The sequence below is a fragment of the Aedes aegypti genome, chromosome 3, assembly GCF_002204515.2.
Source record: "Aedes aegypti strain LVP_AGWG chromosome 3, AaegL5.0 Primary Assembly, whole genome shotgun sequence".
In the NCBI taxonomy this organism is placed as follows: Eukaryota; Metazoa; Arthropoda; class Insecta; order Diptera; family Culicidae; genus Aedes; species Aedes aegypti.
In genome coordinates, this window is record NC_035109.1 from 346,881,981 (window position 1) to 346,909,676 (window position 27,696).

General features: G+C 35.3%; 1 protein-coding gene across 3 annotated transcripts in view; it reads left to right on the top strand.

Annotated features, from left to right (window-relative positions):
* Positions 1 to 3,860: 3,860 nt before the first annotated feature.
* The window catches only part of LOC5566051 (mucin-5AC), a 207,720-nt gene continuing 183,884 nt past the window's right edge, over positions 3,861 to 27,696 (top strand). Inside the window, exon 1 of one of the 3 annotated variants that reach the window (XM_021850087.1) lies at positions 3,861 to 4,703. The gene's annotated coding sequence lies outside the window, so the exon portion shown is untranslated. The remainder of the gene's footprint in view (positions 4,704 to 27,696) is intronic. The other 2 variants (XM_021850088.1, XM_021850089.1) reach the window with 2 other exon arrangements.

The following is a 27,696-nucleotide window of genomic DNA, read 5'->3' on the forward strand; positions in this document are numbered from 1 at the left end:
AAATATGGAAGCTCCTGGTGATGATGCAATTTTTTACATCCTCATCGAGAAACTTCCACAAAGTAGCTTATCATTCTTAGTTGATATATTTAACAAATGTTTTCAATTGGAATATTTTTCTGACAAATGGAAAAATGATAAGGTGCTCCAATTTTAAAACCAGACAAAAATTCTGCAGAAGTTTCTTTATATCGTCCAATCATTTTGCTTTCCTCCATCAGTAAGCTTTTTGAAAAGGTCATTTTGAACAGAATGATGGTCCACATCAACGAAAATTCAATTTTTGCAAATGAACAGTAGTGTGGGACAAAATTTAGATTCTTGCTCCAGTCCACTTTTTGGATTGCATTTAGGTCCCATAACAACTGTGCAAAATTTAAGCTCGATCGGAGAAACTATATTTTAGCACCAGCCGTTCAAAGTTTGTATGGGATTTACTATGAGAAAACTTACTTTTGCAAAGAAAAATCGCGAGAGGTCGCCCATTGACCTCTATAAAAATTCTGAACACAGACCTCGATAGGTATTTTTACGATGAAGAATATTGCCGAAGACCGTGAAACAATCCGACACTTGTGAAAAAGTTATTCAATGAAAACCTATTGGCAAGGCGACGTTGATTAACACGTAAAGGAATAACAATAATAACAAAATCGGGAAAAATTTCCGAAAAGTCTATGCTGAATAACTTTTTTCACAAGCATCGGATTGTTCCACGGTCTTAGGCAATGTTGATCATCGTAGAAATACCTATCGAAGTTTGTATTCAGAATTTTTATAGAGGTTAATGGGCGACCTCTGGCGATTTTTCTTTGCAAAAGTAAGTTTTCCCATAGTAAATCCCATACAAACTTTGAACGACTGGCGCTAAAATATAGTTCCTTCGATCGAGCTGAAATTTTGCACAGTTGTTATGGGACCTAAATGCAATCCAAAAAGTGGACTGGAGCGAGAATCTAAATTTTTCATATAACCGTGTCCCAGGCTAATGAACAGTTCGGATTCCGCCATGGACATTCGACCACTCATCAACTTTTTCGTGTAACAAATTTGATCCTTTTTCAACAAATCTGAAGGCTATTCTACTGGTCCTGCTTTTCTAGACATAGAAAAAGCATTCGACAGTGTTTGGCATGAAGGCTTGATCGTAAAATTAAATAAAATTTATTTTTCCAACATACATTGTTAGAATAATTCAAAGTTATCTGTCAAATCGGAATCTATGACAAAAGGTCGAAAGGCAAAAGGTCGAAGAACAAAAATGAAAGGACAAAAGGTCAAATACGTTTTTTCAAAGAAGGAAAAATTTCCCACCAAGCAAATCATTTTCGACCTTTTGTCCTTTCGACCATTTGTCTTTCGACCTTTTGTCTATAAACTCCAGGTCTGAAAGGCTTTCTGTAAGAGCTGGTGTTCCTCAAGGCAGCATTTTGGGACCAATATTATACAATATTTTAACATCTGACTTACCTGAGTTACCATGCCTACACAGTTACGGATCACCAACAGTGACAAATGTTTAAGAAGTGCCGTCAGCATTCATAAGCTCCCACAGGTGGTAAAATTCAAATGTTATAGCATAAAACATGCTCGTTCGTTTCGATTTAGTGTGAATTCATCTTTGGAAAACATTTTTCTTGATTGTTGATTCTAAATACCAAATATTAGCACTTCTAACTAGTGATCCATAATATGGAACAGGAAATGATTGTTTACCACGGTTATGGACCACTTCCACAGAATGCAGATTTCTGCCATTTTAAGCATTGGATTCGAAATTTTCAGACAATAGCACTAAGGATAAAACTAATGAAACTTCAAGGTTTGTAAATTTATTTTTTTAGCAGACAAAAATGGTTGAAAAACTTGGTGTGGAGCGAAAACAGTTTATGTCTCAGTTACTACAATGCAGTATCACAAAAAAGGGCATTTTACCCATGTTTCCAGCTCTAACACTGCTTTTTTGTGCAGTAATATGTGACACATTGTTAACTTTCGCCAAATCATGCAATACAGATGCATTGAGTTGAAAATCTCTTGATTTTGCACACTGATCCGTAATATGCCACAATTTGATCCATAATATGAAAATTGATCCATAATATGGTTTTCACAAACCGATACAATTTTTAATTTTTATGCAATCCTATGTAAATATTACACTCAAAACAGTTTACTAATCGAAGTTCCAATTGGAAACGATTCAATTCGTGCTTTTAAATTACAATTTTACGTTTTCCATGTCGTTTTATTGCATTTCATAGGTTGGACTTCACACTATTTGATCCATAACTGTGGAGTCATGGTACCTCACGGATATAAAAAATCCTTGTTTGCGGATCACACAGGCCTCTCCGCCAAAGGACGAAGTCTGCGTATCATATGTAGTCGATTGCAAAAAAGTTTGGATATATTTTCTTCATACGTGCAACAATGGAAGAGATATCCCAAAAACTCTACTAATAATATTCCCACATAAACCAAAAGCTCTTTATTTGAAAACTTCAAGTAGACATGTTGTCACGATGAGAGGAGTTCCAATAAATTGGTCAAATAAAGTTAAATATCGAGGGATCATGATAGATAAAAAATTAACTTTCAAAAATCATGTTGAGGGCATTCAACAGAATCATTTATTCAAGCACTTATTAACAGAAATCGAAACTTTGTCTTAAGAACAAACTTTTGATGTTCAACCAAATTTTCAGGCATGCCATGTTGTATGCTGTACCAATATGGACTAGCTTTTGTAATGCCAGAAAGAAAGCTGTGCAGAGAATTCAAAATAGAAATGATTCTGAAGCTCCCTCCCTGGTATAGTACTAATGAGTTACATAGAATATCCAATGTTGAAACATTAAAACAATAATTTTAGACAAAAATCATTGCAATCGTCTGCTGCCACTATAAATGTGTTAGGTTAAATTTAGGTAAAGTTAATAGAAGCGTTTTTTTCTTTTATAAACAGGTGAAATCAACTTACCTGTAAAAAATTCTGAACTGCTGAATCTTGAAATTCACTCTACAGTAGCCAAGCAAAGCAAATCACAGTCAGTGTAGGCAGTAAAACTCTCGCTCATCGCTGCTGTAGGCAAAAAGCCTTGAATATAGCAAAACACTCTTCTGTTACTGTTTCTGTTCGGGATGAATTCCTTTTCGAAAACACCCTTTGTTAAGGGCAACCCAAAATTACAGTAGAAAAATGTTCTATTTCCCACTGCATTTCCTGCATTTAGAGCCTTCAATACAACAAATAAAATGTTATATTTTGTTAACAAAATGTTAATATATCCATAACTTAGTTTTACCAAGTTAGGATGATTTTGTTTTCTAACACAGAACATCTAGATATAAGAAATGAACGTAATGATTGGAATGATACTAATAAACAAACAATTTAAAACAATTACGAGATTTTAGTGTAACTAAGAGCAGAACAGAAGTTTCAAAAGGATACGTCACAAATCACATTCGTATAGGTGTCTTTTTAATCACGCAAAATGCATTTAGTATGGGGATTTGTAGCAGCCGTTGCGATACAAGCATCGATACAGGGACACGTTGCCGGAGCTTGTCGCATGGCAAGGTAGGCTCAATACCCAAAGGAATTTCCAGCGTCCGAATGCATGTAGATCGGAAAGCGACATCATTGTCGTTGTTTGTCGCCTGTCTCAGCTCCGCTCGAATAGCGCAGATATACAAGTTCCACCTTGTTGCAGCCATCGGTTTTAAGTCTTTCAACTCGTTCAACGAAAGTGCTCCAATCCAACAAGCTCCAAGTGAGTTGACTCGAGCGCAACAACACCCCGCAGAACGCAGCAGCAGCAGCAGCAGCAGGAGGCGTCTAGCGTGTTGCGCTTTGGGCCGCACAGGTTAGTCGAATTTTACGCGCACTACCGATTGGACGTCTCAACCTGAAACTAAGCGCCTCGCAGCCTCGAAATCTTGGGCGCGCGCAGAAATTTCCTATAGAGCAGCGTGGTGGCGGAAAGCCATTCGAAACAGGGATCGATTTCAAATGCGCTTTGTCAAATTGGTTTCGGTGAATGCAACACTTGAACACAACGTCTCCGCATTTTGAAGAGCCCGCGATTCGACAACTCATCGCCCATCTAGTCTCCGATGATTGATGATTGGAAAATTGAAAAATTAAGCAAAGTGTGATCTTGTGAGTTTATTCAAACGACCAAAGCCGCTTAGCGCGCATAAGTGAAGTGAAACCATTTGGGAGGTTTTCCAGAGCAGAAGTGGTGATTGTCGCTTATAGGTATTTGGTTGATCTTGACGATTCGAGGGTTACGATTTCCCAAATTTCATACTCGGAACAAAGCGTTTATGCTTGATTGGTTTTTCGATTTCGCTAGATCAAGCCTCGTAGTGGGAATTAATAGTTTGGTCCATTCCGAAGAAAATCAACCAGCTAATCGAACGAAGAGAAGTGTGCCCGCTATCGAGAGTTGAAGAGGCGATAGTGGAAACCTGCAGAAGTGTGTGAAAGATTGCAATTGCCCGGTGACCCTGAGGAAAGCGAAAGGAAAGAAGTTTGCGCGCTCGAGTGAGAAATTCAAGAGATTGGAAATAGTAGAAAAAAAGGCGACGAGTGTGGATTATACGCTAAAGATACTTGCGCTTGTGCATCCGGTTGCATTCAGGACTGAATCGATAGAGAGCGAGGCGAAGTTTACGACCGTTGTTTTTGGCAAGTGAGTAATTAGTTATAATTTCGTGTTTTTGTGGCAACATTTTTCGCCTATCGATTTGGCGATTTCCGATGTTGAAAGAAAATTGGGTATCCAATAAATTACATCTGAATTGTGCTTTTCCTTTTCGTCTTATGTCGCATCGCATTACGTTTAATAAAATTCCAAAATACTGGATCATACAACTCTGCTGCAGGCAGTACTTTTATTATAAAACAAAAGATAATGCACACTAATTTTGAGGGCAAATGCTTATTCATCTTATTAACAAGAAAAAATATGAAAACTTCACTTAGTAATGGGTTTGCTTGGCTACTGTAGAGTGAATTTCAAGATTCAGCAGTTCAGAATTTTTTACAGGTAAGTTGATTTCACCTGTTTATAAAAGAAAAAAAAAAACGCTTCTTTTAACTTAACCTAAACTTAACCTAACACATTTATAGTGGCAGCAGACGATTGCAACGTTTTTGTCTAAAATTATTGTTTTAATGTTTCAACATTGGATATTCTATGTAACTCATTAGTACTAGTAATCCTTTATAAGAGAGATTCGCGGAAGCTGACATTTCTGTCAAAGTGTGAGCCAATCGAGCAGCGAGAGCTGTCAAAGTGTGAGCCAAACGAACATGCGTTATGTTTGCTTTGAACTTTTCTTGAAGAGTAATGTAATCCGCTTGAAATTATTTCGGTAAAAGTAATTTTGCATGAAGCAAAAAAATGAAATATTATTCTTTTTAATTTTTTGTCAATGCGATTATTAGTTGTTGATTTTTTCGGCTGTTTATTAGTTTGGATATGTAGCTCAAAGATCTATAACGAAACAAAATACACTTTTTAGCAATGAGGAAGTCATGTCCGTGTTACAATATTATTCTCGACGCCGAGCAAAATCAGCACTGCTGGTCTGTTGCCAAATCATTCCATTTTACTTTCGCTTATCTCTCTATAAAGGATCACTAATTAGTACTATATCAGGGAGGGAGCTTCAGAATCATTTCTAAATTCTAATTTGAATTCTCTGCACAGCTTTCTTTCTGGTATTACAAAAGCTAGTCCATATTGGTACAGCATACAACATGGAATGCCTGAAAATTTGGTTGAACATCAAAAGTTTGTTCTTAACACAAAGTTTCGATTTCTGTTAATAAGTGCTTGAATAAATGATTCTGTTGAATACCCTCAACATGATTTTTGAAAGTTATTTTTTTATCTATCTAGATATTTAACTTTATTTGGTCAATTTATTGGAACTCCTCTCATCGTGGCAACATGTCTACTTGAAGTTTTCAAATAAAGAGCTTTTGGTTTATGTGGGAATATTATTAGTAGAGTTTTTAGGAGATCTCTTCCATTTTTGCACGTATGAAGAAAATATATCCAAACTTTTTTGCAATCGACTACATATGATACGCAGACTTTGTCCTTTGGCGGAGAGGACTGTGTGATCCGCAAACAAGGGTTTTTTACATCCGTAAGGTACCATGACCCCACAGTTATGGATAAAATAGTGTGAAGTCCAACCTATGAAATGCAATAAAACGACATGGAAAACGTAAAATTGTAATTTAAAAGCACGAATTGAATCGTTTCAAATTGGAACTTCGGTTAGTAAACTGTTTTGAGTGTAATATTTACATAGGATTGCATAAAAATTAAAAATTGTATCGGTTTGTGAAAATCATATTATGGATCAATTTTCATAATATAATTTCTATGGATCAAATTGTGGCATATTACGGATCAGTGCGCAAAATCAAGAGATTTTCAACTCAATGCATCTGTATTGCATGGTTTGGCGAAAGTTAACAATGTGTCACATATTACTGCACAAAATAGCAGTGTTAGAGCTGGACACATGGGTAAATGCCCTTTTTTGTGATACTGCATTGTAGTAACTGAGACATGAACTGTTTTCGCTCCACACCAAGTTTTTCAACCATTTTTGTCTGCTAAAAAAATAAATTTACAAATCTTGAAGTTTCATTAGTTTGATCCTTAGTGCAATGTCTGAAAATTTCGAATCCACTGCTTCAAATGGCAGAAATCTGCATTCTGTGGAAGTGGCCCATAACCGTGGTAAACAATCATTTCCTGTTCCATACTATGGATCACTAGTTAGAAGTGCTAATATTTGGTATTTAGAATCAACAATAAAGAAAAATGTTTTCCAAAAATGAATTCATACTAAATCGAAACGAACGAGCATGTTTAATGCTACATTTGAATTTTACCACCTGTGGGAGCTTATGAATGCTGACGGCACTTCTTACAGAAAACGACCATATAGCTGTGTGGTACCAACTAAACATTTGTCAAATACACCGTTATTTAACGGTTGAATGTTGTGATTAACATTACAAATGGTAGAAGAGAAATAGTAAAACATGGGATAAATATGTTTTACGTCAATGTTTATGTTTTGAGCGAGTTATCCAATAATGAACGGCAAAGTGATCCGTCACTGTGGGTGATCCGTAACTGTGTGGGCATGGTAGCTCAGGTAAGTCAGATGTTAAAATATTGTATAATATTGATGCCTTGAGGGACACCAGCTCTTACAGAAAGTCTTTCAGACCTGGAGTTTATGAACAAAAGATCGAAAGGACAAAAGGTCCAAAGACAAATGGTCGAAAGGACAAAAGGTTGAAAATGATTTGCTAGGTGGGAAATTTTTCCTTCTTTGAAAAAACGTATTCGACCTTTTGTCTTTCGACCTTCTGTCCTTTCGACCATTTGTCATTCGCCTTTTGTCATAGATTCCGATTTGACAGATAACTTCGAATAATTCTAACAATGTATGTTGGAAAATTAAAGTTTTTAATTTTACGATCAAACCTTCATGCCAAACACTGTCGAATGCTTTTTCTATGTCTAGAAGAGCAATACCAGTAGAATAGCCTTCAGATTTGTTGGAACGGATCAAATTTGTTACAAGTAAAAGTTGATGAGTGGTGGAATGTCCATGGCGGAATCCGAACTGTTCATTGGCAAAAATTGAATTTTCGTTGATGTGGGCCATCATTCTGTTCAAAATGACCTTTTCAAAAAGTTTACTGAGTGAGGAAAGCAAACTGTTTGGACGATAGCTAGAAGCTTCTGCAAGATTTTTGTCTGGTTTTAAAATTGGTATGACCTTAGCATTTTTCAATTTGTCAGGAAAATAGGCTAATTGAAAACGTTTGTTAAATATATCAACTAAGAATGATAAGCTACTTTCTGGAAGTTTCTCGATGAGGATGTAGAAAATTCCATCATCGCTAGGAGCTTTCATATTTTTAAATTTATTAAAAATAGTTCTCACTTCTTCCAAATCAGGCTCCCAAGAAATTTTGAAAATTTTCTCTTGATTGAGAATATTTTCGAAGTCCTGAGTTACTTTATTTTCAATTGGACTAGTAAGTCCTAAATTAAAATTGTTCGCGCTTTCAAACTGCATAGCAAGTTTTTGAGCTTTTTTTGCAATTAGTTGGTAATAATTTGTTTTCCAATTCCAATGCCGGTAATGGCTTCTGAGGTTTTTTCATAATTTTAGATAATTTCCAAAAGGGCTTAGAACCAGAATCCAATTGAGAAACTTTATTTTCAAAATGTTTGTTTCTTTATTGTGAAAAACGTTTCTTGATTTCATTCTGCAAATCCTGCCATCTAATTTTCCTCACGTTTTTAAGACTGATTAAGAGTTTAAGATCATCGTCTATAATCACGGTTTCACATTTTGGAATTGCAATGCTCTTGGCTTCAACAATGGAATTTGTTAAAGTTTCAAGAGAATTGTCAATATCAAGTTTAGTTTGTAATGAAATGTTTACATCAAGATTAGAATCAATAGTCGGCTCGAAAATAATTTAAAGTGATAGGATTGAGAATCGCTTCATGGGTATTTGAAATGTAACAGGGACATGATCAGAATCAAAATCAGCATGCACACTCAATCTGTTTGGTAAGAATAACTGGGTTTTGGAACTACCGAAAAAGTCAGTAAACTAAAAAAATGCCGAAAATCGAAAAACAGAGATTTTTTACTGAAATTTTGCAGAGAGCTTTCTTTTTATATCATATATCGATACAAAATAAAACATGGTGAAATTTGCTTTTCAATTACGCGTGGCGACAGTTTTCATTTTACTGTCTTTTTCGGTAGTTCCGAAACCCAGTAATAAAATCAAATAAAATTCTGCCGTTTGAATTACTTTGAGAATTGACGGACTTCAATGAAACTTTCTGGGTGTGAAGACTATGTATGTAAAACTAAGATACTTTACATACTTTGTTTTTTTCAGAATCGATCTAGACTAATATTTGGAAGGGGTCAAAGTTTTTTTTACTTATTTTTATAAACCCGTATAACTCAAAAAACGGTAAGACCTACAAAAAGTGTTGTATGGGGGACTGTCGTGAAATTTCCTGAAGTTTAAAAAAAAATATTGAAAAAATAAAAAACATTTTCTACACTGAAAAAAAAAATGATTCAAAACTTTAAAGTCGATTTCGCTTTAAATAGTCTAGTATGATCATATTTTCAAGTGATAAATGAGTTTTAATCACAAAATAGATTATATTTGTTTCATTGAGAGTAGTTAAAAGAAATAAAACGGAGTTATACAGAGTTTTTTTTTATTACATTCAATTGATCTCGCACCATACTGCTTATGAGAAAATCAACTCCGTCTGACAATCCGACAGATTTTTATGGTTTTGAAAGATGAAAAAAATCTGAAGGATGATCAAAATCTGGCCGTTTTTTTCAAATCGACTTGAAACATTTTTTTCAGTGTAGAAAATGTTTTTAATTTTTCAATATTTTTTTCTAAAACTTAAGGAAATTTCACGACAGTCCCCCATACAACACATTTTTGGTAGGTCTTATCGTTTTTGAGTTAAACGGGTTTATAAAAAAAGTAAAAAAAATACTTTGACCCTTTCCAAATGTTAGTCTAGATCGATTTTGAAAAAAAAAAACAAAATATGCAAAGTATCTTAGATTCACTTACTTTTGACATCCAGAAAGTTTTATTGAATTTTGAAGGGGTGCTGCCAATCGCGGGTCGAGTTGGCGTGAAATCCGTCAATTATTCCATGACCGATGTTTGGCATTAAAGTCAACAATAACAAAAAAAAAATTGACTTATTGCGAGTCAATTTTTGCAAGTCAGTTTGGAGCAAATTAATTTGCTGTCCAGCATTGAAAAGGCAAATAGGCAGCTATGAAAGTATATTTACCAAGCTGTGTTTCAACTGAAACACCTAAAGTTTCAAATGACGAAAACAGTTAATGTTTCATACGCCTATGAATGAAGGGAAGGGAAATCCCAAAAATTTGACTTATGATGGCCCCCGCAATTCGAGCATATAAACTTGGTGGTATCTTCCTTCACTGGACAGACGTCCTTAGCGCTAATCATGCATTTAGCATCCATGCGGCATTTTTTTGTACCATGACCCCACTTTTGGCACCGACGGCACTGAGTGGGGTTCTGGTAATTTGTTCCAGGTTTCTGGAAATGTTCCTATGTCATACGGGCATTGAATATAAGTCTAGCTTTTTCGAAAGCTTTAATATTATTTAGATCTTTTTTGTTGAAGTGAATTAAATAATATTCTTGAGAAAGCACTTTCCGAACAATGCCAGATTGGGTTCTCTTTTTCATAATGGTTGCTTGGACTGGGGAAAATCCAAGTAAATCATTTATTCCATTTTTGATCTCTTCAGGTGACTTGAGTCACTTGAGAGCAGTGTTGTAAGCAATCACGGTAGTCGACACGTTTTCGTTGTTATTCGGTAGCGCTTCCCTTAAATATTCTCAACACGAGCTATCAAACGAATGTCGAGAAGAAAAATTTCAATTGAATGCCACTCACCACGATAGTTTCGCTAGGAAACGTTACGGTTTTGTATGTTTCTGTGTAGCTTTCACCTATTATTCGACATAATAGGCAAGATCAAACTATTGATGTTGTTTATGATCCGATGTCTGAATTCTATGCGAAACTTATGATTTATGCAAATGGAATTGTGTCAGGCGACATTCAATTGACACTTTTTTTGTGCTTGTCGACGTTCATTTTAAAGCTCTTGCTGTGACTGCTGAGTATGGCAACGAAACGAACGTCACGCAAACTGTCGATTGTTTATAGCACTGCTTGAGAGACCTTTCAAGACAACTCTGAACAAACGTTCAGTTTTGTCGTCATAAGTAAAAAAATTGTGCTTCTTTTCTTCAAGATGTTTGAGAAGAAGTTCACGATCTTTAAGAGTTTCCGCGACAGTCTCCTTTCTTTGCGATTTGGAAGGATACCTTGATTCCCTAATGGAGGTCAAGATCTCCTGCCTGCCTCCTGCCAGAACAACTTACCACGATAGGCGGCACTCTTTGCTTCCTCACTTGAATCAAAAAGCCTGGGCTAGAGACTGCTATCATTTGGTGTTCGGAAGAGCATCGAACTGATTGCTTATTTCAATGTAATTATCAACATTATTCATTTCACCCTTGGAAGAAAGTTCGCATTCCGGAGAAAGCGACAGTTTCAAATCCCACTTTTTTGGAAAAAAGTTGTGAATTCAGAGATTCACTCTTCCTTCTGTTTGTAGTTGCAACCATGTTTAGTGAATAAACGAAAGAAGACGAGACCTCCTAAGAAGTTTTTTTTTCCCAAGTCGGTGTCCAAGAAGAATGAAAAATCGAAAGCACGGGTAAAGAAATCAATAGTAGAAAAAAAGTACTGTTTTTGTAGCACTTAAAAGTACTGTTTAATTGCTTTAGGCAGTTTTTAAAAAACTTCCAAGAGTAGAGAGAATGTACGCACAGCACGAAGGTACGATGCGCACTGAGAACAGAACAATGTACTTTTGAGTCCAAAACCACGATGTTCTATAAAAAAGTGTTGTTCTATAGCGTTAAAATAAACGATACCCTTATCAATATACTGGATTATAAAGGGGGCCCTACCCATGACCAATTAAAAATTCCTCCCAAACCTGATTTTTCTTGACTCTGTACATTTGAACTCAGTTTCTAATGGTATGAGAAACTTTCATCATGATTTTGGGTCCCTAAGAACCCGGGGCCCGGTGCGGACCACATTCACCGCACCCCCCTAGCTACGCTACTGATATGTGTTGATTTTGATCATTGAACATCTGGGAACAGGAGCCTGTTGTGCAAAAATGAAGAAAATTGATGAAACCGTTCTTGAGTGATGAGCATTAATGTTTCTGAAGCCACTCTTGCGGAAGAGTTCAATAAACATAATTTTGTGGTTTTCAAATTATTTGCAGACAAACTAACTGCTTCGTAATACTTTTTTCAAAGCTTCTCAATGCCTGGTTTTGTAAGTTCAATCTTTTTGATATATTGACTAATAACAAAATTGCGAACAAAGAAGTTTTATAAGTGGAGTATTGGTCCTCCCAAAGTAGGTACATTGAAATATTACCACCAAGTGATTAATGATCAAAAAACGGCGCAGATTATAAGATAAGAAACTTTGGGGACAGAGAAACAACGGTTGAAACATGTCAAAAACAAAAAATATTGCTTATAAAATATTTTTGCCTGGTAAAATAATGATGCTGTCGGTAGAAGGATTAACTCAACATTATGTTCATGAAGAACATGTAAGTTTTATAGAAAGTCAGGAATCGCCTCGTATTTATGAACCTTTTTTTATATTTTTTTTCAGAACTGCACAAAATATGTTTCTTTCAGTTGCCGGAAAAACTATTATAAATCACTTTTAAATTTTTTGATCAAATTGTGGAATATTTCAATCAACACAAAAAGATAATAACCATTTTTCTAATATGTTTTTGAGCGTTTACTATAAGAAATCAATGGTTTTAAACATACCTCCACTAAAGGAACAGTGTTCCTATTATTGATGTAAATCTTTTTGCAGGGAAATTTAAAATGAATCGTGATTTTTATACATTTGAGTGATAGAAGGATTTTAGATCTATCAAATGATACATTAAAATGATATATTTCATGGTTTTATCACCATGTTTTAGCAGTTTTCCCTTAGGTGCACCACTAATGGTACACTTGCCCTATACTCCTTTGATTGGTGAGATGATTTTCCCTTTTTCTCAATTTCTCCGTTTGGATTGACCCATATTCTGACCCGTTTTATTCGTTATCTTTTAATTTTTAACGAAAATGAAAATCAAACTATGTATTCAAAGCTTTTAACTTTCTTTTCTCTCGACTCTTCCAAGTGCCAACCAGGCCAACAAACTCCAAATGTCACGACAATATTAATCCAAAATAATTTATTGCATCCACCGAACGTTTGCACTCCTGCAACGGTTAAACATATGAATATCTTCTTCATTTGCACTATAACTTGCAAATTAGTTATCTGCATCCAAGCCAATATGGCGTTAACGGTTTTCTCGTCAAATCATGAGGCTGCTGATCGGCGAGCGCGATGCGTTGGAACGAAATGCCAAATGGGTGATTAATAAAGCGCGATATGATGTGGTCTGAGTTCCCGCAACCCCACATTGATGGGGTCCCAGCCGGGTACGGTGGTGTCAATCGATACTGCAGGGACATTATGCTTATAATAATCGCCTTATAACGCTCACATACACGGGAATCGATTAAATTGTAACGTTTTACGTGGGCTCCACTTGCCAGGTAACCGTACGAGGCTCGATTTGCACGCAAATGTGTGTGCGCTAGGGTGTCCCAAAAGTTTGCTTAGTCAGAACACTTGGAGGATCGGGCTAAACTCGTTTTTTTTTTCAAAAAAAACTCAATGGGTAACCTCATCGTTTTCTTCTTTTCTGGCGATACGTTTCAACTAGGACAGAGCCTGCTTGTCAGATTAGACCTCTTAAGAGCACATCCTCAGTTAATAACTGGGATCTCCCAATAAAAAAGTCTCATTGAAAAACATTTATCTAACATTTGGAGGTTGAGCCCCCATGTTTTCTCACAAAGTAAACTTTTGGGACACCCTAGTGTGCGCACTGGCGCGAACGAATCTACTTTTACTTTCGTCAGCTGTTGTTTTGCCGGGTTGTTTTTTCAGTCCGGACCATTGGACTGGTGAGACAGAACCAGGCCCAGGATGTGATGCAATACCAGTCCTCGCAGGTATGTATCTACAACACTGTGGACCAGCTCCGCTGATTTGGTGGTCTGGTTTGGTTGGTCACCGGTCTGCTGTTAGCGAGAGATATGGTTCGATTTGGTACATGGAATTGGAGCTGATAAGGAAGGGGGAGTTGGCGACTGGAGTTTCTGAGCGTATAAACATATATTACACTGCGGAACACGTTTTTGTCTCCAGCACCAAAATACCGCTATTCACTTAATTAAGGGTTGCTGAATCCATTGCCGTTTTCAGAAATATCATAGCACGTCCAGTTTTTGAGATATTGACTGTTGAAAATGCAAAAAACGACTATTTCAGCCAACTTGCATGCAAGTTTCCCAGCTTGTAAGGTAATATATTGGCTTAATTTGCCACTGAATTCAAACTTTATGTGTATAACAATACTTATCATCAAAGTTTGTATTATTTTCGATACGGAAAAAATATTTTTTGATGGTTTAGAGAATTGTTGTATTTTGCCATATAGAAGAAACGAAGAATTTTGTATGGAGACTGCAAGCATGTTGAAAAAATAGGTTTAATCGAAATTTAATCGCGCAATTTCAATCAAATTATGTCTGAAATGAAAGTTCATGTTCTATTTTGCATGTTTGGTGGATTTGATTACAAAAAAGTATGATAAATTGTACTTTAAATTTCATGTAAACATTAATAAAAGCAGTGTTTTGTACAATTTTGGCGACCTGTAGCTAAAAATTGTGACGTGCTGGAACATTTCTGAGAACGGCATCAGATTCAGCAGCCCCAAATCTACTAGAGACACATAATTTGGTTCTTGAGACACGCAAACATGTCATTTTTGTTACGCTGTGTTATCGATACAATGTTTGGAATGGTCTTGCTTGCAATGTATGGGGTTGCAGGTTTTGAAGTCGCTACTTCTACTACTACTACTACTACTTTTAAATTTGAGTTGCATGTTGTTACTCACTACTTTTAATATTGAGCACCCAGGATCCACCCATTCTAATCCATTCTGGACGACAGCCAGCTATCGTCTTGACCTATTGGCAGGTCCAATTTGGGTAGACTTATTTCTTATCTTTGTTGATGTTGCACCAGCATGACCCTCTAGGACTAGCTGTTCTGCGATGTCTTGGTTTAAGGTACCGCGGGGCAAGTGGGAACTAAAAAAACGGTAGTTCAATCAAATGGTACAATAAAATTTTCAAATGTCAATATTTTTCAAATCCAACAGCACAATCACATTTTGGCAACATATTTGCTGGTGTGTGCATGAAACCGATCGAATAATTTCGAAATTGTGGAAACCTTGAAGGAAAGTTTTAGAATGAGCCATTTGACGCAGTTACCTCGCTAAACGGGGCAAGTGGGACACATCCAGTTTCATGCGTCAATCCACTTCAGTAAGTCAACCATTACAATAAAAGGATTGATAAATCATATATTTTTAATTTCGAGTACATTTTTGATGTACATAAGGGATCAACCATAAAATACGTAACGCTTTAGGAAGAAAACGTTTATTTAAAAGTATGTCACCTCGCATTTAATATTAACTGAAAATACCTACCTCAATAAAAGCGTGAAGAGGAATTAAACATGTTCAAAATAAATCATTTACCGTGATGAATCAAAATCCGGACGGTACCAATATACGGACACTCTAACAATATTAATAAATTAAAGCTAGATTTCAACACTTATATATTTGGATATTACTCATATTCTTTACTTTTAATATTGTAGATCATTGTACTTTTATTTTAAATCTAGTTACCATTGCCAAATAATTGATAAAAATAATAATAAACTAGTTGTTCCTGTTGGACGTCATTTCGTCGCGGTCTATATAAAGCCAAGTTCAAAATCTATGGACGCACAAACCAAATGACGACGTTTGTTTTGTTGAAGAAAAAGTTTGTGAAACATTTTTTATGCAGTGTTGTGAACATAATGGTTTACAGAAAGCTTTTTTGAATGTTTAATAGCCTCACTGTTGAAGAGTGTTATGGCAATTTGTGTTTTATGGTGTGTAAATAGACTGTCCGGGATTACGATTCAGTGTTTCCAAATCCGGACATGATTTGGAAGGCGTTATTTTAACAAATGAAAGTAATTTTTTAATGGAAAAATAAGAGAAGATTTGAAAAATAATTCATGAAAAGCGGTGTGAGTAATCAGGGTTTGATTTAATGCAAGATATATCGCATATGTCTTTCGTTATTGACACTCAAGCCACATATACTTCAGTTCGAGCTATACATGATCCAGTTCAGGTAACCAAAACATTATTATCACTTACTTGCTATTATTTGCAACACCGTGAGGGGAATACGTACATCGATTTGATTGTAGAGTGATATTTAAGTGAGTTTGAAATGATTTTCATAAGCAATATTCAAATATTTCAAGCTGTAACAGTGTCCGGATTTAAAAACATCTTATGCATCCAGTGTCCGGATTTAAGGACAAGGTAAGCACCAATATTTTATCAATTTTCTTGTGAAAATCATGTTTAATAATGGAAATGTTATCACTTTCATGAAGTTCTGGTTTGTAAAAATGTGTTGAACAATAAATTTTCAAGAAAATTCCAACAAAACATACTTAAACACGAATTTGAAAACTCCTGTCGTCTTAAGCGTCCGGGTATTGATTCATCACGGTATAAGTTGTTAATTACAAATTAGCACATAAACCATCAATAATTGCCGAAATTATAAATATGTTTTGTTATTACTTATATGCATAGTAGACAACCGCTTAATAGGGTGGAATTGTTTTCCGTCACTACTAAATTTGGTAGAAATAACAAATAAAGTTCAAATAAGATAGAAAAATGATCTTTTTCATGATGCATTTCAAATTTCATCTCTGTGTTTGTTCAATTTTAAAGTCGTATTCCAAAAATAAAAAATTAATAAAAAACATATAGAAGAATTACACATTTCTTCTCCTTCTAATGCAATTCAGTAATTTTAGATTTATCTTTTTTGATAAAAATCATTTGTTTGAATGTTTTAGTGCTACTCTCTAGGAAAATGTATAAAACGTCTACGAAAAGTTTTGATTCTGGTTTTTGTTTTGATAGTTCCCACTTACCCCGCGTACAAAGATATTTTGGGGTATGTTAGACCATCGAAAATTTCATATGAAATGAAAACAAAATACTGGTTTATCGTAATCAGCTTGTAATAATAATTGAAGTTGTAGCTTGCTGATGTAAATTCGATTTATAACACATTTATGTTTTGCGAGTCAATGCAAGACGTGAAACGTGTCGCAAATTATCATGCAAGTTGAAAATGGCGCTGAATTGACAACTGTTACATGAACCCCATGGTAATAAAAATAACAATATGTTTTGTACTTAATACATTCCTTGTCATTGTATCTTCAACTTTCTAGAAGAATACCCCCATGAAAAACTTTTCCTAAGTGAGCTATGACGAAACGTCCCACTTACCCCAGATTCTCACTTGCCCCGGGGTACCTTAAGTTTTTTAATTCCTCTTTTAGTATAATTTCAAACGTTACTTTCATTTATTATATCTAGATGTTCTGTGTTCGACAACATACTTGTTTAACTGAATTAAACTTTAACTAACATTTTGCTAACAACTTATTACAGTTAATTTGCAATAAAAGTTTAGAATTTTTACAGGTGAGTTGAGTTCATCTGATTATAAGAGAAAACAATGCTTTGAATTAACTTAACCTAACTTAACCTAAATATATAACGCATTATTCATGGCAATAAAAGATTGCAACAATTTTAGTTTAATTTTTTTATCTAGTTTGGGCCATAAATCTGACCAATTTATTGGAACTACTCTCATCGTGACAACTTGTTTACTTGAAGGTTTCAAATAACGAGCTTTTGGTTTATGTGGGAATTTCATTCTTTGGGTTTTAGAAGCATTAGGTGAAACCTTCCATTTTTGCAAGCATGAAGAAAAAATATCCTAACTTTTTGGCAATCTACTACATATGACACGCAGGCTTCGTTCTTTGGCGAAGGGGCTTGTGTCAACCGCAAATAAAGATTTTTGACATCCCTGAGGTAACTCAGGTAGTTCAGATGTGAAAATGTTGTATAATATTGGCCCCAGAATGCTGCTTTGAGGTACACCAGCTCTTATAGGAAGTCTTTCAGACTTGGAGTTCTGATAATTCTCCTGAAGTGTAAGATTTGACAGATAACTTTGATTTATTCTAACAATGTATGTTGGAAAATTAACGTCTTTTTTAATTGTATAAAGAAGCCTTCAATTTAAAGATTGTCAAATGGTTTTATATGTTCAGAAGAGCAAGATTAGTAGAATAGCCTTTAGATTTGTTGAAACGGATCAAATTTGTTACACGATAAAGTTGATGAGTGGTCGAATGTCCATGTAGGAATCCGAACTGTTCATTTGTTAAAATTGAATTTTCGTTGACGTGGACCATCTTTCTGTTTAAAATGATTTTTTCAAACAGCTTACTGATAGAGGAAAACAAGCTGATTGGACGATAGCTAGAAACTGTTGCAGGATTTTTGTTAAATTGATTTTAAAATTGCTACAACCTTTATTGATTTTAAAATTGCTGTCCCAGTTGGGACGTAACGCCAGAAAGAAGAAGAAGAAGAAGAAGACAACCTTAGCATTTTTCTATTTGGCAGGAAAACATGCCAACTAAAAACATTTGTTAAATATATCAACTAAGAGACATGGTACATTCTGGAATTTTCTTGATGAGGAAGTAAAAAATTCCATCATCGCTAGGAGCTCTCATATTTTTTAGTTTTTGAATAATAGTTATCACTTCTTCCAAATCAGTCTACCAGGAATTTTTGAAAACGTTCTCTTGATTGAAAATGAAGTCCTGAGTAATTTGATTTTCAATTGAATTTGTGAGTACGATTATGCGCTTTTAAAATTGCATTACAAGTTTTGAGCTTTTTCGCAATTAGTTGGTAATAATTTGTTTTCCTCTTTCAAGGTCGGAATTGGCTTCTGATGCTTTTTAAAATTTTAGATAATTTCCAAAGGGTCTTAGAGTCAGAGTCCAGAGCAGCGATATGGCTACAACAGTGTCTATCAAAACCAAATCAATCGCAGAACGGTTTCTGAAGAGGAAAAACAAGTAGTCCTATCAGGGTACTGAATTGAGAAATATTCTGAAGAGCACTCATCATGCCGTTACTTTACGAATTATTCCATGAGCGATGTTTAACTTTAAAGCCACCAACGACACATGTTTTTGACTTATTGCGAGTCAGTTTTCGCAAGTCACTTTGAAGCAAATTAATTTGCTGCCCAGTGCATTGAGAAGGCAAATCGGCAGCTATGGAAGTATATTTATCAAGCTGTGTTTCAACAGAAACTTCTACACATTCCCCATCAAGTCGATCATTACGATAAGCAAAAAAGTTTGGATCTCTTATGAGTTTTAATCCATGTATGAAATGAGTTTCAGTAATAACTGATTGTTATTAGCTGTTAGAAAATTAAACGATGATGTGTTTATTTATATTAAAGAAAAAAAAAACAACGGGCATTTCAATACAAAATATTAAGAAAATGGATCCACTAGAGAAACGTAAGCCGATAACAATTTTATAAGTAAATTTTGCACCAATTTGAACTGCTTCAGCAATTGTGGTGAATACTAGCCTACTGAATACACGACGTGCTCAACTCTCAGATGCGTCACGATAAAACTAATCGACTCATTAATTCTCTCGAAGTTCTTATTTATGTGATGAAGATAACACTGCGGAACACGTTTTTGTCTCAAGCACCAAAATACTGCTATTTACTAAATTAAGATATGCTCAATCCATTGCCGTTTTAAAAAATATCATAGCACGTCTAGTTTTTGAGATATTTATCGTTGAAAATGCAAAATTTTACTATTTCAGTCAACTTGCATGCAAGTTTGCCAACTTGTACGGCAATTTATTCGCTTAATTTGTCACAGAATTCAAACTTCACGTGTAGAACAACTATTATCAGCAAAGTTCATAATACTTTCGATGCTTAAAAGTTATTTTGATAGTTTCGAATAGTATTGTAATTTGCCATATAAGTATGAGAAATGAAGAAATTTGCATGGAGACTGCAAGCATGGTGATAAAATCGATTGAATCTAAATTTAATCGTTCAATTTCAACCAAATTATATCTAAAATGAAAGTTAAAGTCCTATTTTGCATGCTTAGGGGATGAGATCTCAAAATAGATTGATATATCATACTTTAAATTTTATGTGACCATCAAAAACCAGTGTTTTATGCAACTTTGGCATCCTATAGCTAAAAATCATGACAGGCTGGACCATTTCTGAGAACGGCATCAAATTCAGCAACCCCAAATCTACTAGAGACACATAATTTGATTCTTGAGACACGCAAAATGTCATTTATGTTACGCTGTGTAATGATGTGGTTTTTGAGTCACGCCTTTGAATTCGGCAAACTGTTTTAATCAGTTGTTCAGCCAGATTTCATTTAGAAAAAAAAAGGTCATCAAGCATTAGATTTGTTCACCTCTTAAATATTCTTTAAAAACTACCCTCTATGTTTTTACATGTTTATTGCGCTTCTTAGTATAGGTACCTAGTTGCATTAAATACTTTATTCTTTGTTTGAAAGCAGACCTGCCAATTAAAAATATAATGAATTTTCCTGAAACCGCAAAAGCTCGGCTGTCGTCTTTCGATTCAAATCGATCATAATAGAGCTATTAATTTGAAGTGATAGTCAAAGTAACTAAATTCAATCTGTTATACCGAAAATTATTGGGTAATTATAATTGATCAAAATCTGGGAAATGTCTTTGAAAAAAGCTTTCGGTGAACAGTACATTCAAGTAAATAGTTTATTCGAGAAAATGGTTTTCGGAAAAAAACCTTCGAGAAAAAATCATTCGGGTAAATGTTGGATAATCGACCACGATTAGAGGCAATCTTTGCATCCTCACTTGAAGTGAAAAGCCTGGGCTGCTTTGATTTGTTGTTCGGTAAATTAGTCTATAGCATTCAACTGATTGCTCATTTCGATGCAATTTTCAACATGATACACGACAGGAGGTCGAAGAACAAAAATTAAAAAAGTCGAAATTCTTTTTTTCAAAGAAGGAAAAATTTCCCACCAACAAATCGTTTACGACCTTTTGTCATTTCGACCTTCTGTCTTTCGATCTTTTGTCCTTTCGACGTTTTGTCTTCCGACCTTTTGTCCATAAACCCCATTTTACCCTTGGAATAAAGCGTGCATTTCGGAAGAACGATCTTCTACATTTTTGCCACGTTCACAATAGTTTCAAATCCAACAATTCAGGTAAATATTCCTTTTAGGATATTTGTTCTTAAAATGATGCCCCAGAAGGGTTACTGCCGGTATCTTCCGCCAACGAAAAATGAAAGGCAACTAACAACAACTAACACTGAAAAGTACTCTATTTACAGCATAGAGGAGTACGTTGTACATTAATAGTTAATAGTTTTCTGTACTAACTATTTAGCTCTTTTTAGTAGTTGAATTACACAGCGCAACAAAAATGACATTTTTGCGTGTCTCAAGGATCAAATTATGTGTCTAGTAGATTTGGGGTTGCTGAATCTGATGCCGTTCTCAGAAATTTCCCAGCACGTCCCAATTTTTAGCTACAGGTCGCCAAAGTTGTATAAAACATTGGTTTTATTGATGTTTACCTAAAATTTGAAGAATATTTTATCAAACTTTTTTGTAATCTTATCCACCAAGCATGCAAAAATGGACTTAAACTTTCGTTTTAGATATATTTTGGTTGAAATTTTACAATTAAATTTAGGTTGAACCTATCTTTTTCAACATGCTTGCAGTCTCCATACGAAATTCTTCGTTTCTCTTGTATGGCAAAATACAATAGTTTTCTAAACCATCAAAAAATAACTTTTCCGCATCAAAAATATTTTAAACTTTGATGATAAGTATTGTTATACACATAAAGTTTGAATTCTGTGACAAATTAAGTAAATAAATTGCCGTACAAGCTGGCAAACTTGCATGCAAGTTGGCTGAAATAGTCAATTTTTGCATTTTCAACAACCAATATCTCAAAAACTAGACGTGCTATGATATTTCTGTGAACGGCAATGGATTCAGCAGCGCTTAATTAAGTAAATAGAGGTATTTTGATGCTGGAGACAAAAACTTGTTCCGCAGTGTTATTATTTTTGATCTAATCGGACATGCTAGGCATAGTCTCTTACTTAACAGACAAATCTGCCGTAAATACCAGCCTTTGGAACCTTCTAACTTATCTGCTTGTTGAAATAGTGGGTCTGAAACGAACCACAATTCATCATGAGGTAGCCTATTGAGGGTTGAAAGATGATCCTTAACTTTTTCACGAGGATGAATGTACTTAACGCCAATGAACGCCACATAACGATCAAGCCTAAAAGGATTACCATTAACCTAGCATTGATGCAATGGACCATAAAACGCTCTGTCCATTCCGGACCCTGCCTGCGAGATGGCTTCTAAGTAAGTAGGTGGCTCTATTCCAACTATAGAGATATATGAGCATTTTAGAGCCATATAGTGCAAAAGTGCGCAGCCACCACCGCCGTATTAAAGAGATTGCTTTCGCTTCCTACTGACACGCTTCAATCAGTTGACCCAGTGCTTTTATTGGGATAACATAAAACCTGCTAAACGAGATTTTGTGTATGCCATTTTCCACGCCATTTCAAAGGCTCAATTTAAGGCTTTCGCTTGCGCTGCTATTACTACTACTACTGCTAATGGCACACTCTGTTCATTTATATTAGCTGTTATGCCATTATAACTTTAACTGTTCGAGCGGTCTTACTGAAATTGTAGGATTATCACGTTTCATTTGGGACCGCACTAAAACGAATCATTCACAGTGTACAAAAGTCATGTCTAAGTGCCAATGCCCAACTACAAAGTACTCTTTGTCGACCGGTTTGATCTAATAATTTTCTTTACAACTTACTAATACCTATCATGCTACCAGATAGTCAAGTGCCGCCAGTGGCCCTTGTACTTTTACCCCGAGAGCGTCCTTCCAAAGCCCTTGCGACCTTCTCTCCCCCCCGGACTTACTCTTAGCTTCGATCACGCTAAGATCAAACTTCATGATCGGAACACTCGCACGCTTGCGGCTGTCCACCGACTGATGCATGAATAAAGTATCCGCACTAGGGTGGGTCATAATGATTAAAGCACAAACATTTTCAGTTATACATCCTAACTTAGTTTAATTCGACGCTCGAAAGCTTCTATGAAAAGATTTTGCAAAATCCCTCACCTCTGACGGGGTGCTAAACAAGCTTGAAGTTTGTATGGAAGAAATATATGGGAAAGACGGCTCTAGACCATACTGGCGTTGTAGTCGTTTAATTTCTTTTACTATTGATTGGAGAATTCTCCAATTAATATAGAAGAGACTGCAATAAAGCAGAAGGGCCACCCTTATCCGCACCTTCTCACTAGATCCCAAGACGAGATCTTGCCCCAGACCAGTCAAAGGCGAAACGGTTACTTTTGATGATAGGGTAACGCCGTCGTCGTCGTCTCGTCAATTCCCTTTCATTTGAAACCAGTTGGTGTAATGTAATATGAGTTGGAGTACACGGTTGGATCGGTACACGGATGAGATATTGGCTCATTGGTGAATGCCCAGTTGCCCGAGGTGTGTAGTCTCTGCAGTACCAGCGACATCAAGATGCAAATCAGTAGAGTTGAGTTAGTGTCGCGAGCTGAAGTTACCTCGTTAAAGATGTGTGTATTGCTAGATTACAGGTACGGCACGGGTGCACGCACTGTAGAGTTATGTGATATAATTTTAATTAGACCGGTAGAGTTTGGCCTTCTGGCGATTCAGTAAATTATAGTGCAGCTGGCTTTTCCACAGAATAGGTGCAGTTTGATTCTTTTACTTCTGATTTCATGGAGGCAATCTTACATGTAACAAAGATACAGAAGATATTACTCTGTCTGCGTGTTCTTCGCTGTTGAGAATAGTCCTGAAAACATTCAAAGCCTTTTGATTATCTTTATTTCAAAAGATAATATTTTGGAGTTTACGAAACCTTGAAGATGAATTCCAAGATTTAAAAAAAATCTTCAATGAACCACCATAGAAAAAGTCATGAAGAAATAAGTTTGAACTTGAGATTGATCTTGATATGGCAGATAAAGTCCTGCAGAAATAGCAACCTAATTAAGAATACTTGGAAGAAATATCCGTGGATTTTTTTTAACGAAAATCCAAGTTTATGGTATATTTTGCAAGCTTCCTGGAGCAATCCTATGTAGCATTCCTGGCGATGTTGCTAGAGGATTTTATGCCGATCCCTTGTGGAATAGCTCAACAAAGTTTTGTTGAGTTCCAGAATAAATTGAAGGAATTGTCAATGTTCCAAGAGAATTAACCGAAATAATTGTCAAACCAATGCCTTGACAAGCGGCTTATTTTTTGGAAGTTCTTAAAACTACAAATTCGTGAAGGGGTTGGTGTTCTAATGGCTACCGCTTCTGCTTCATAAGCAAGAAGGTCATGGATTCAGTCCCAGGCCCGTCCCTTTCCTTGTACTTTGTAGTGGTATCTTTCACTTGATTCTATCGTCCATTACTTATCACACTCAATGTATTCGTTCATAGTATTTGATAGAAACAGAGACGGACATGAAAAAACCGCTTCCATTCTTCCATCATTATAGCACGCCTTTTCTTACGCCTGGCGCATAGACTGCCTAACCAAACCAGCAAACCTCTCTGTCATAAAACAGTTATCTTACCCCAATACCTTCCGGCTTGAACTGGCGTAGACGCAAAAAAAGAAGATCACCAGCATTTATACACTGAGGGTGTATGTTAGTCTCAAGCAATCATCTGGTTGATTCCTTGTGTAAGTGCAGCTGATATGGCAATACTGGAGTAGCAAGCACGGACGGCCAATCAAAGTTCTCAAAACCATAAATTCGTGTGCTCTTGTGAATGAAAACCACATTTAATTTGAGCCCAAAACATTGAGATTTAGAGGTTGGAGCTAGCGACTTGAAAGAGATTTTTCAATTTATAATATATGACCTAAAGTTAAGTCTTCATAACTTTGTTGTTTTGTAACAAAATTTAAAGCTTTTAATTAATTTAACTTTTTTTTTCAAATTTTGTGGAACATAATATTTATCATAAGTTAAATCTAGTCTCACTTAACCCGTATAGGCCTGAGTGAAAGAATTTCGATTATTTTTTGTCAGTATACGGGCATACATATCTAGTAAGTGGTCAAAGGATCTTGGGAATGCTCCGGTGGATCACTGGGTCAGGTTGGGTGACTAGGGTTTTGTGCCACTGGGCCCCTGGAGTTAGTCAAGTTTCCAGTCACAGATATTTCCAGGAATCGGCTTTAATGTAGTCTCTATATCAAGAAGTTTCAAGAAAAACGCGTCAGCGTAGACCTTTTGAGAAACGATTGAATTGAATAACCATGTGTCCTGCATTTGATTCATCCCACAAATAATTATTTTCGGGTCTCCGGGACGCCTCAAATTTATGATAAAGTGGTCAATTTGTATTTTAACATCTATGCCAAGCTTAGGGGAACACATTTCAGTGAACTATTATGTTTGATCTCTACTTTTAGAGAATTAAAACGGTCTAGTACCAAAAAATTCTAGATCTAGAGTCGGTTCTTCAGGACATTAAATCCGAGTGTTCACATCGAGTACATTGTAAATTGCACCGTTCTTTAATAATGTTGAATATCAGACCTTAATTATTAATGTAAATACAAATTGCCATTGGAAACAAATAAAGATAACTTTCCATGTTCCATGTTTTTTACCTGACTTCACCCAGTAACCCACTGGAGTAAAAACGGCCATAGGAATATTCCCGAGTTTCTCTGGACACTTCTATAAACTAGATATGTGTACCAGTATATTGACAAAAAAATATTTGAATCCGTTTCCGAATCCGTTTGAACCCGTTTGACAAAAAAATATTTGAATAACGAATCCTTGTTAAGCGGTGAGGGTTTTAGTATTTTTGCTTTTACTCAGGCCTATACGGGTTAAAAGCACTTTTTTTTTTCCAAATTTTCCCTTATTTTACTAAGCAATAAAGTTGATTTTTTTTTTGTAAAATAAGAGTAAATTTAGAGAAAAGAGCTTTTATGTAAGACTAGGTTTAACTTATAATAAACTTGATGTTTCACAAACTTTTAATAAATTTAATTTTAAAGTAAATTACGCTAAAATCTTTTAAATTTATGAGAAAACAATAAAGTTATGAAGAATTCATGAATACTTAACTGATTTAAAATCTTTTAATATAATTTCAGAGATAAATTGATATTTTTCCAACACATATAGACAAGAAATCGTTTGACTTAGTTATTAAACAAAAACTGCTCAAAACATGGATTTTTAACTTTCTTTTTGCTTTATTAACGTGAATGTTAACATATTTGGCTAGCTCTTCACTATGAAATTCTAACTAAAAATATCATTTTTTTTCAAGTTTTTGTCGGTTTAACGTTAAATTACGCTAAAACTATTTTTTTCATTAAAATTTATTTGAAAAGGTCTGGGCAACATTTTTTACAAATATGTTTGCGCTCATTGAAGATACACTCCCGTGCATAAGTTTGGGTTCACCCCCTAAAAAACATGCAATAGTGTTCTGTCCATATCTCTGTGATTACACGTCCAATTGAAACTCTCTAAGTCGCATTCGAAAGGCAAAGAGTTATTCTTACTTCGTATGTATTTTTCCAAAAACATTCTTTGAACTTTGTATACTAAATTTTTACTTAAAGTTGTGACATTTTTCAAAAAACACACTGAATAGTCATATCTAATTTCCTCAGCATTGGGTCGACCAAAATTTTAAATCAAAGTGTCATTAGAATCGTAAACTTATATTCTTTGAAGAGACCCCACGAAATTTTTGCGAAAAAATCTGAAAAGTATTCAAAATTAATGAAACAGTCAGTCAAGTCATCGTGCAAATGTTTGGGTTCACTCCTCAGTATGGTGTATCGTGCAAAAGTTTAGGTTAAGAAGAAATTTAGTATACAAAATTCAAAAAATGTTTTTGGAAAAATACATACGAAGTAAGGATAACTCTTTGCCTTTCGAATGCGGCTTAAAGAGTTTCAATTGGACGTGTAATCACAGAGATGTAGACAGAACACTTTTGTATGTTTTTGAGGGGGTGAACCCAAACTTTTGCACGGGAGTGTACATGCACTGTAAAACTCACGAAATGGTTTATAAATTTCCGATAAAAACCCAGACAACCAAAATGTACGTATAAAGAAATCACCTGGAGGCTTTGTATGTGCAAAATTTCACATATAAGATGTCGCGAAAAGGCTTTCTACATACAAAAGTGGAGGCGATATATATGCATATATTATGTGATGAATAATAACATACAATGCGATTGTAGAAATATTCTACCGAACTAACCTGTGATCTTATGCGACTCAAATTATGATAACAAATGTTGATTTGACAGCTGCTACGGATTGATTCGACTTATTCTGTGCAAGTGCGCGGAACGAAACAAAATGTACAAATGAACTCAGAGAAACATTGTTTTATGCGAGGAAACTTATCAAACTGACGATTTCATCCATGGTGTTCTGCGGGTTTGATGTAATTAGTATGAATAAACGAGATATAACGTGAACTTTTATGCGATTTCTGGTTGTCTGGGAAGTACAAAAGTTATATCCCACAAAAACAAAATAACCATTCTAAAGAAATTTGATTTTTGTTTATTAAAAATTCATGTTGTTTTAGTTGTTCTAACTAATAACTAAGTCAAAACAATTTTTGAATTAAATGTTGCACACACAGTTCAAAACAACTAAACTAGCTACAAAAAACATATAACCAGA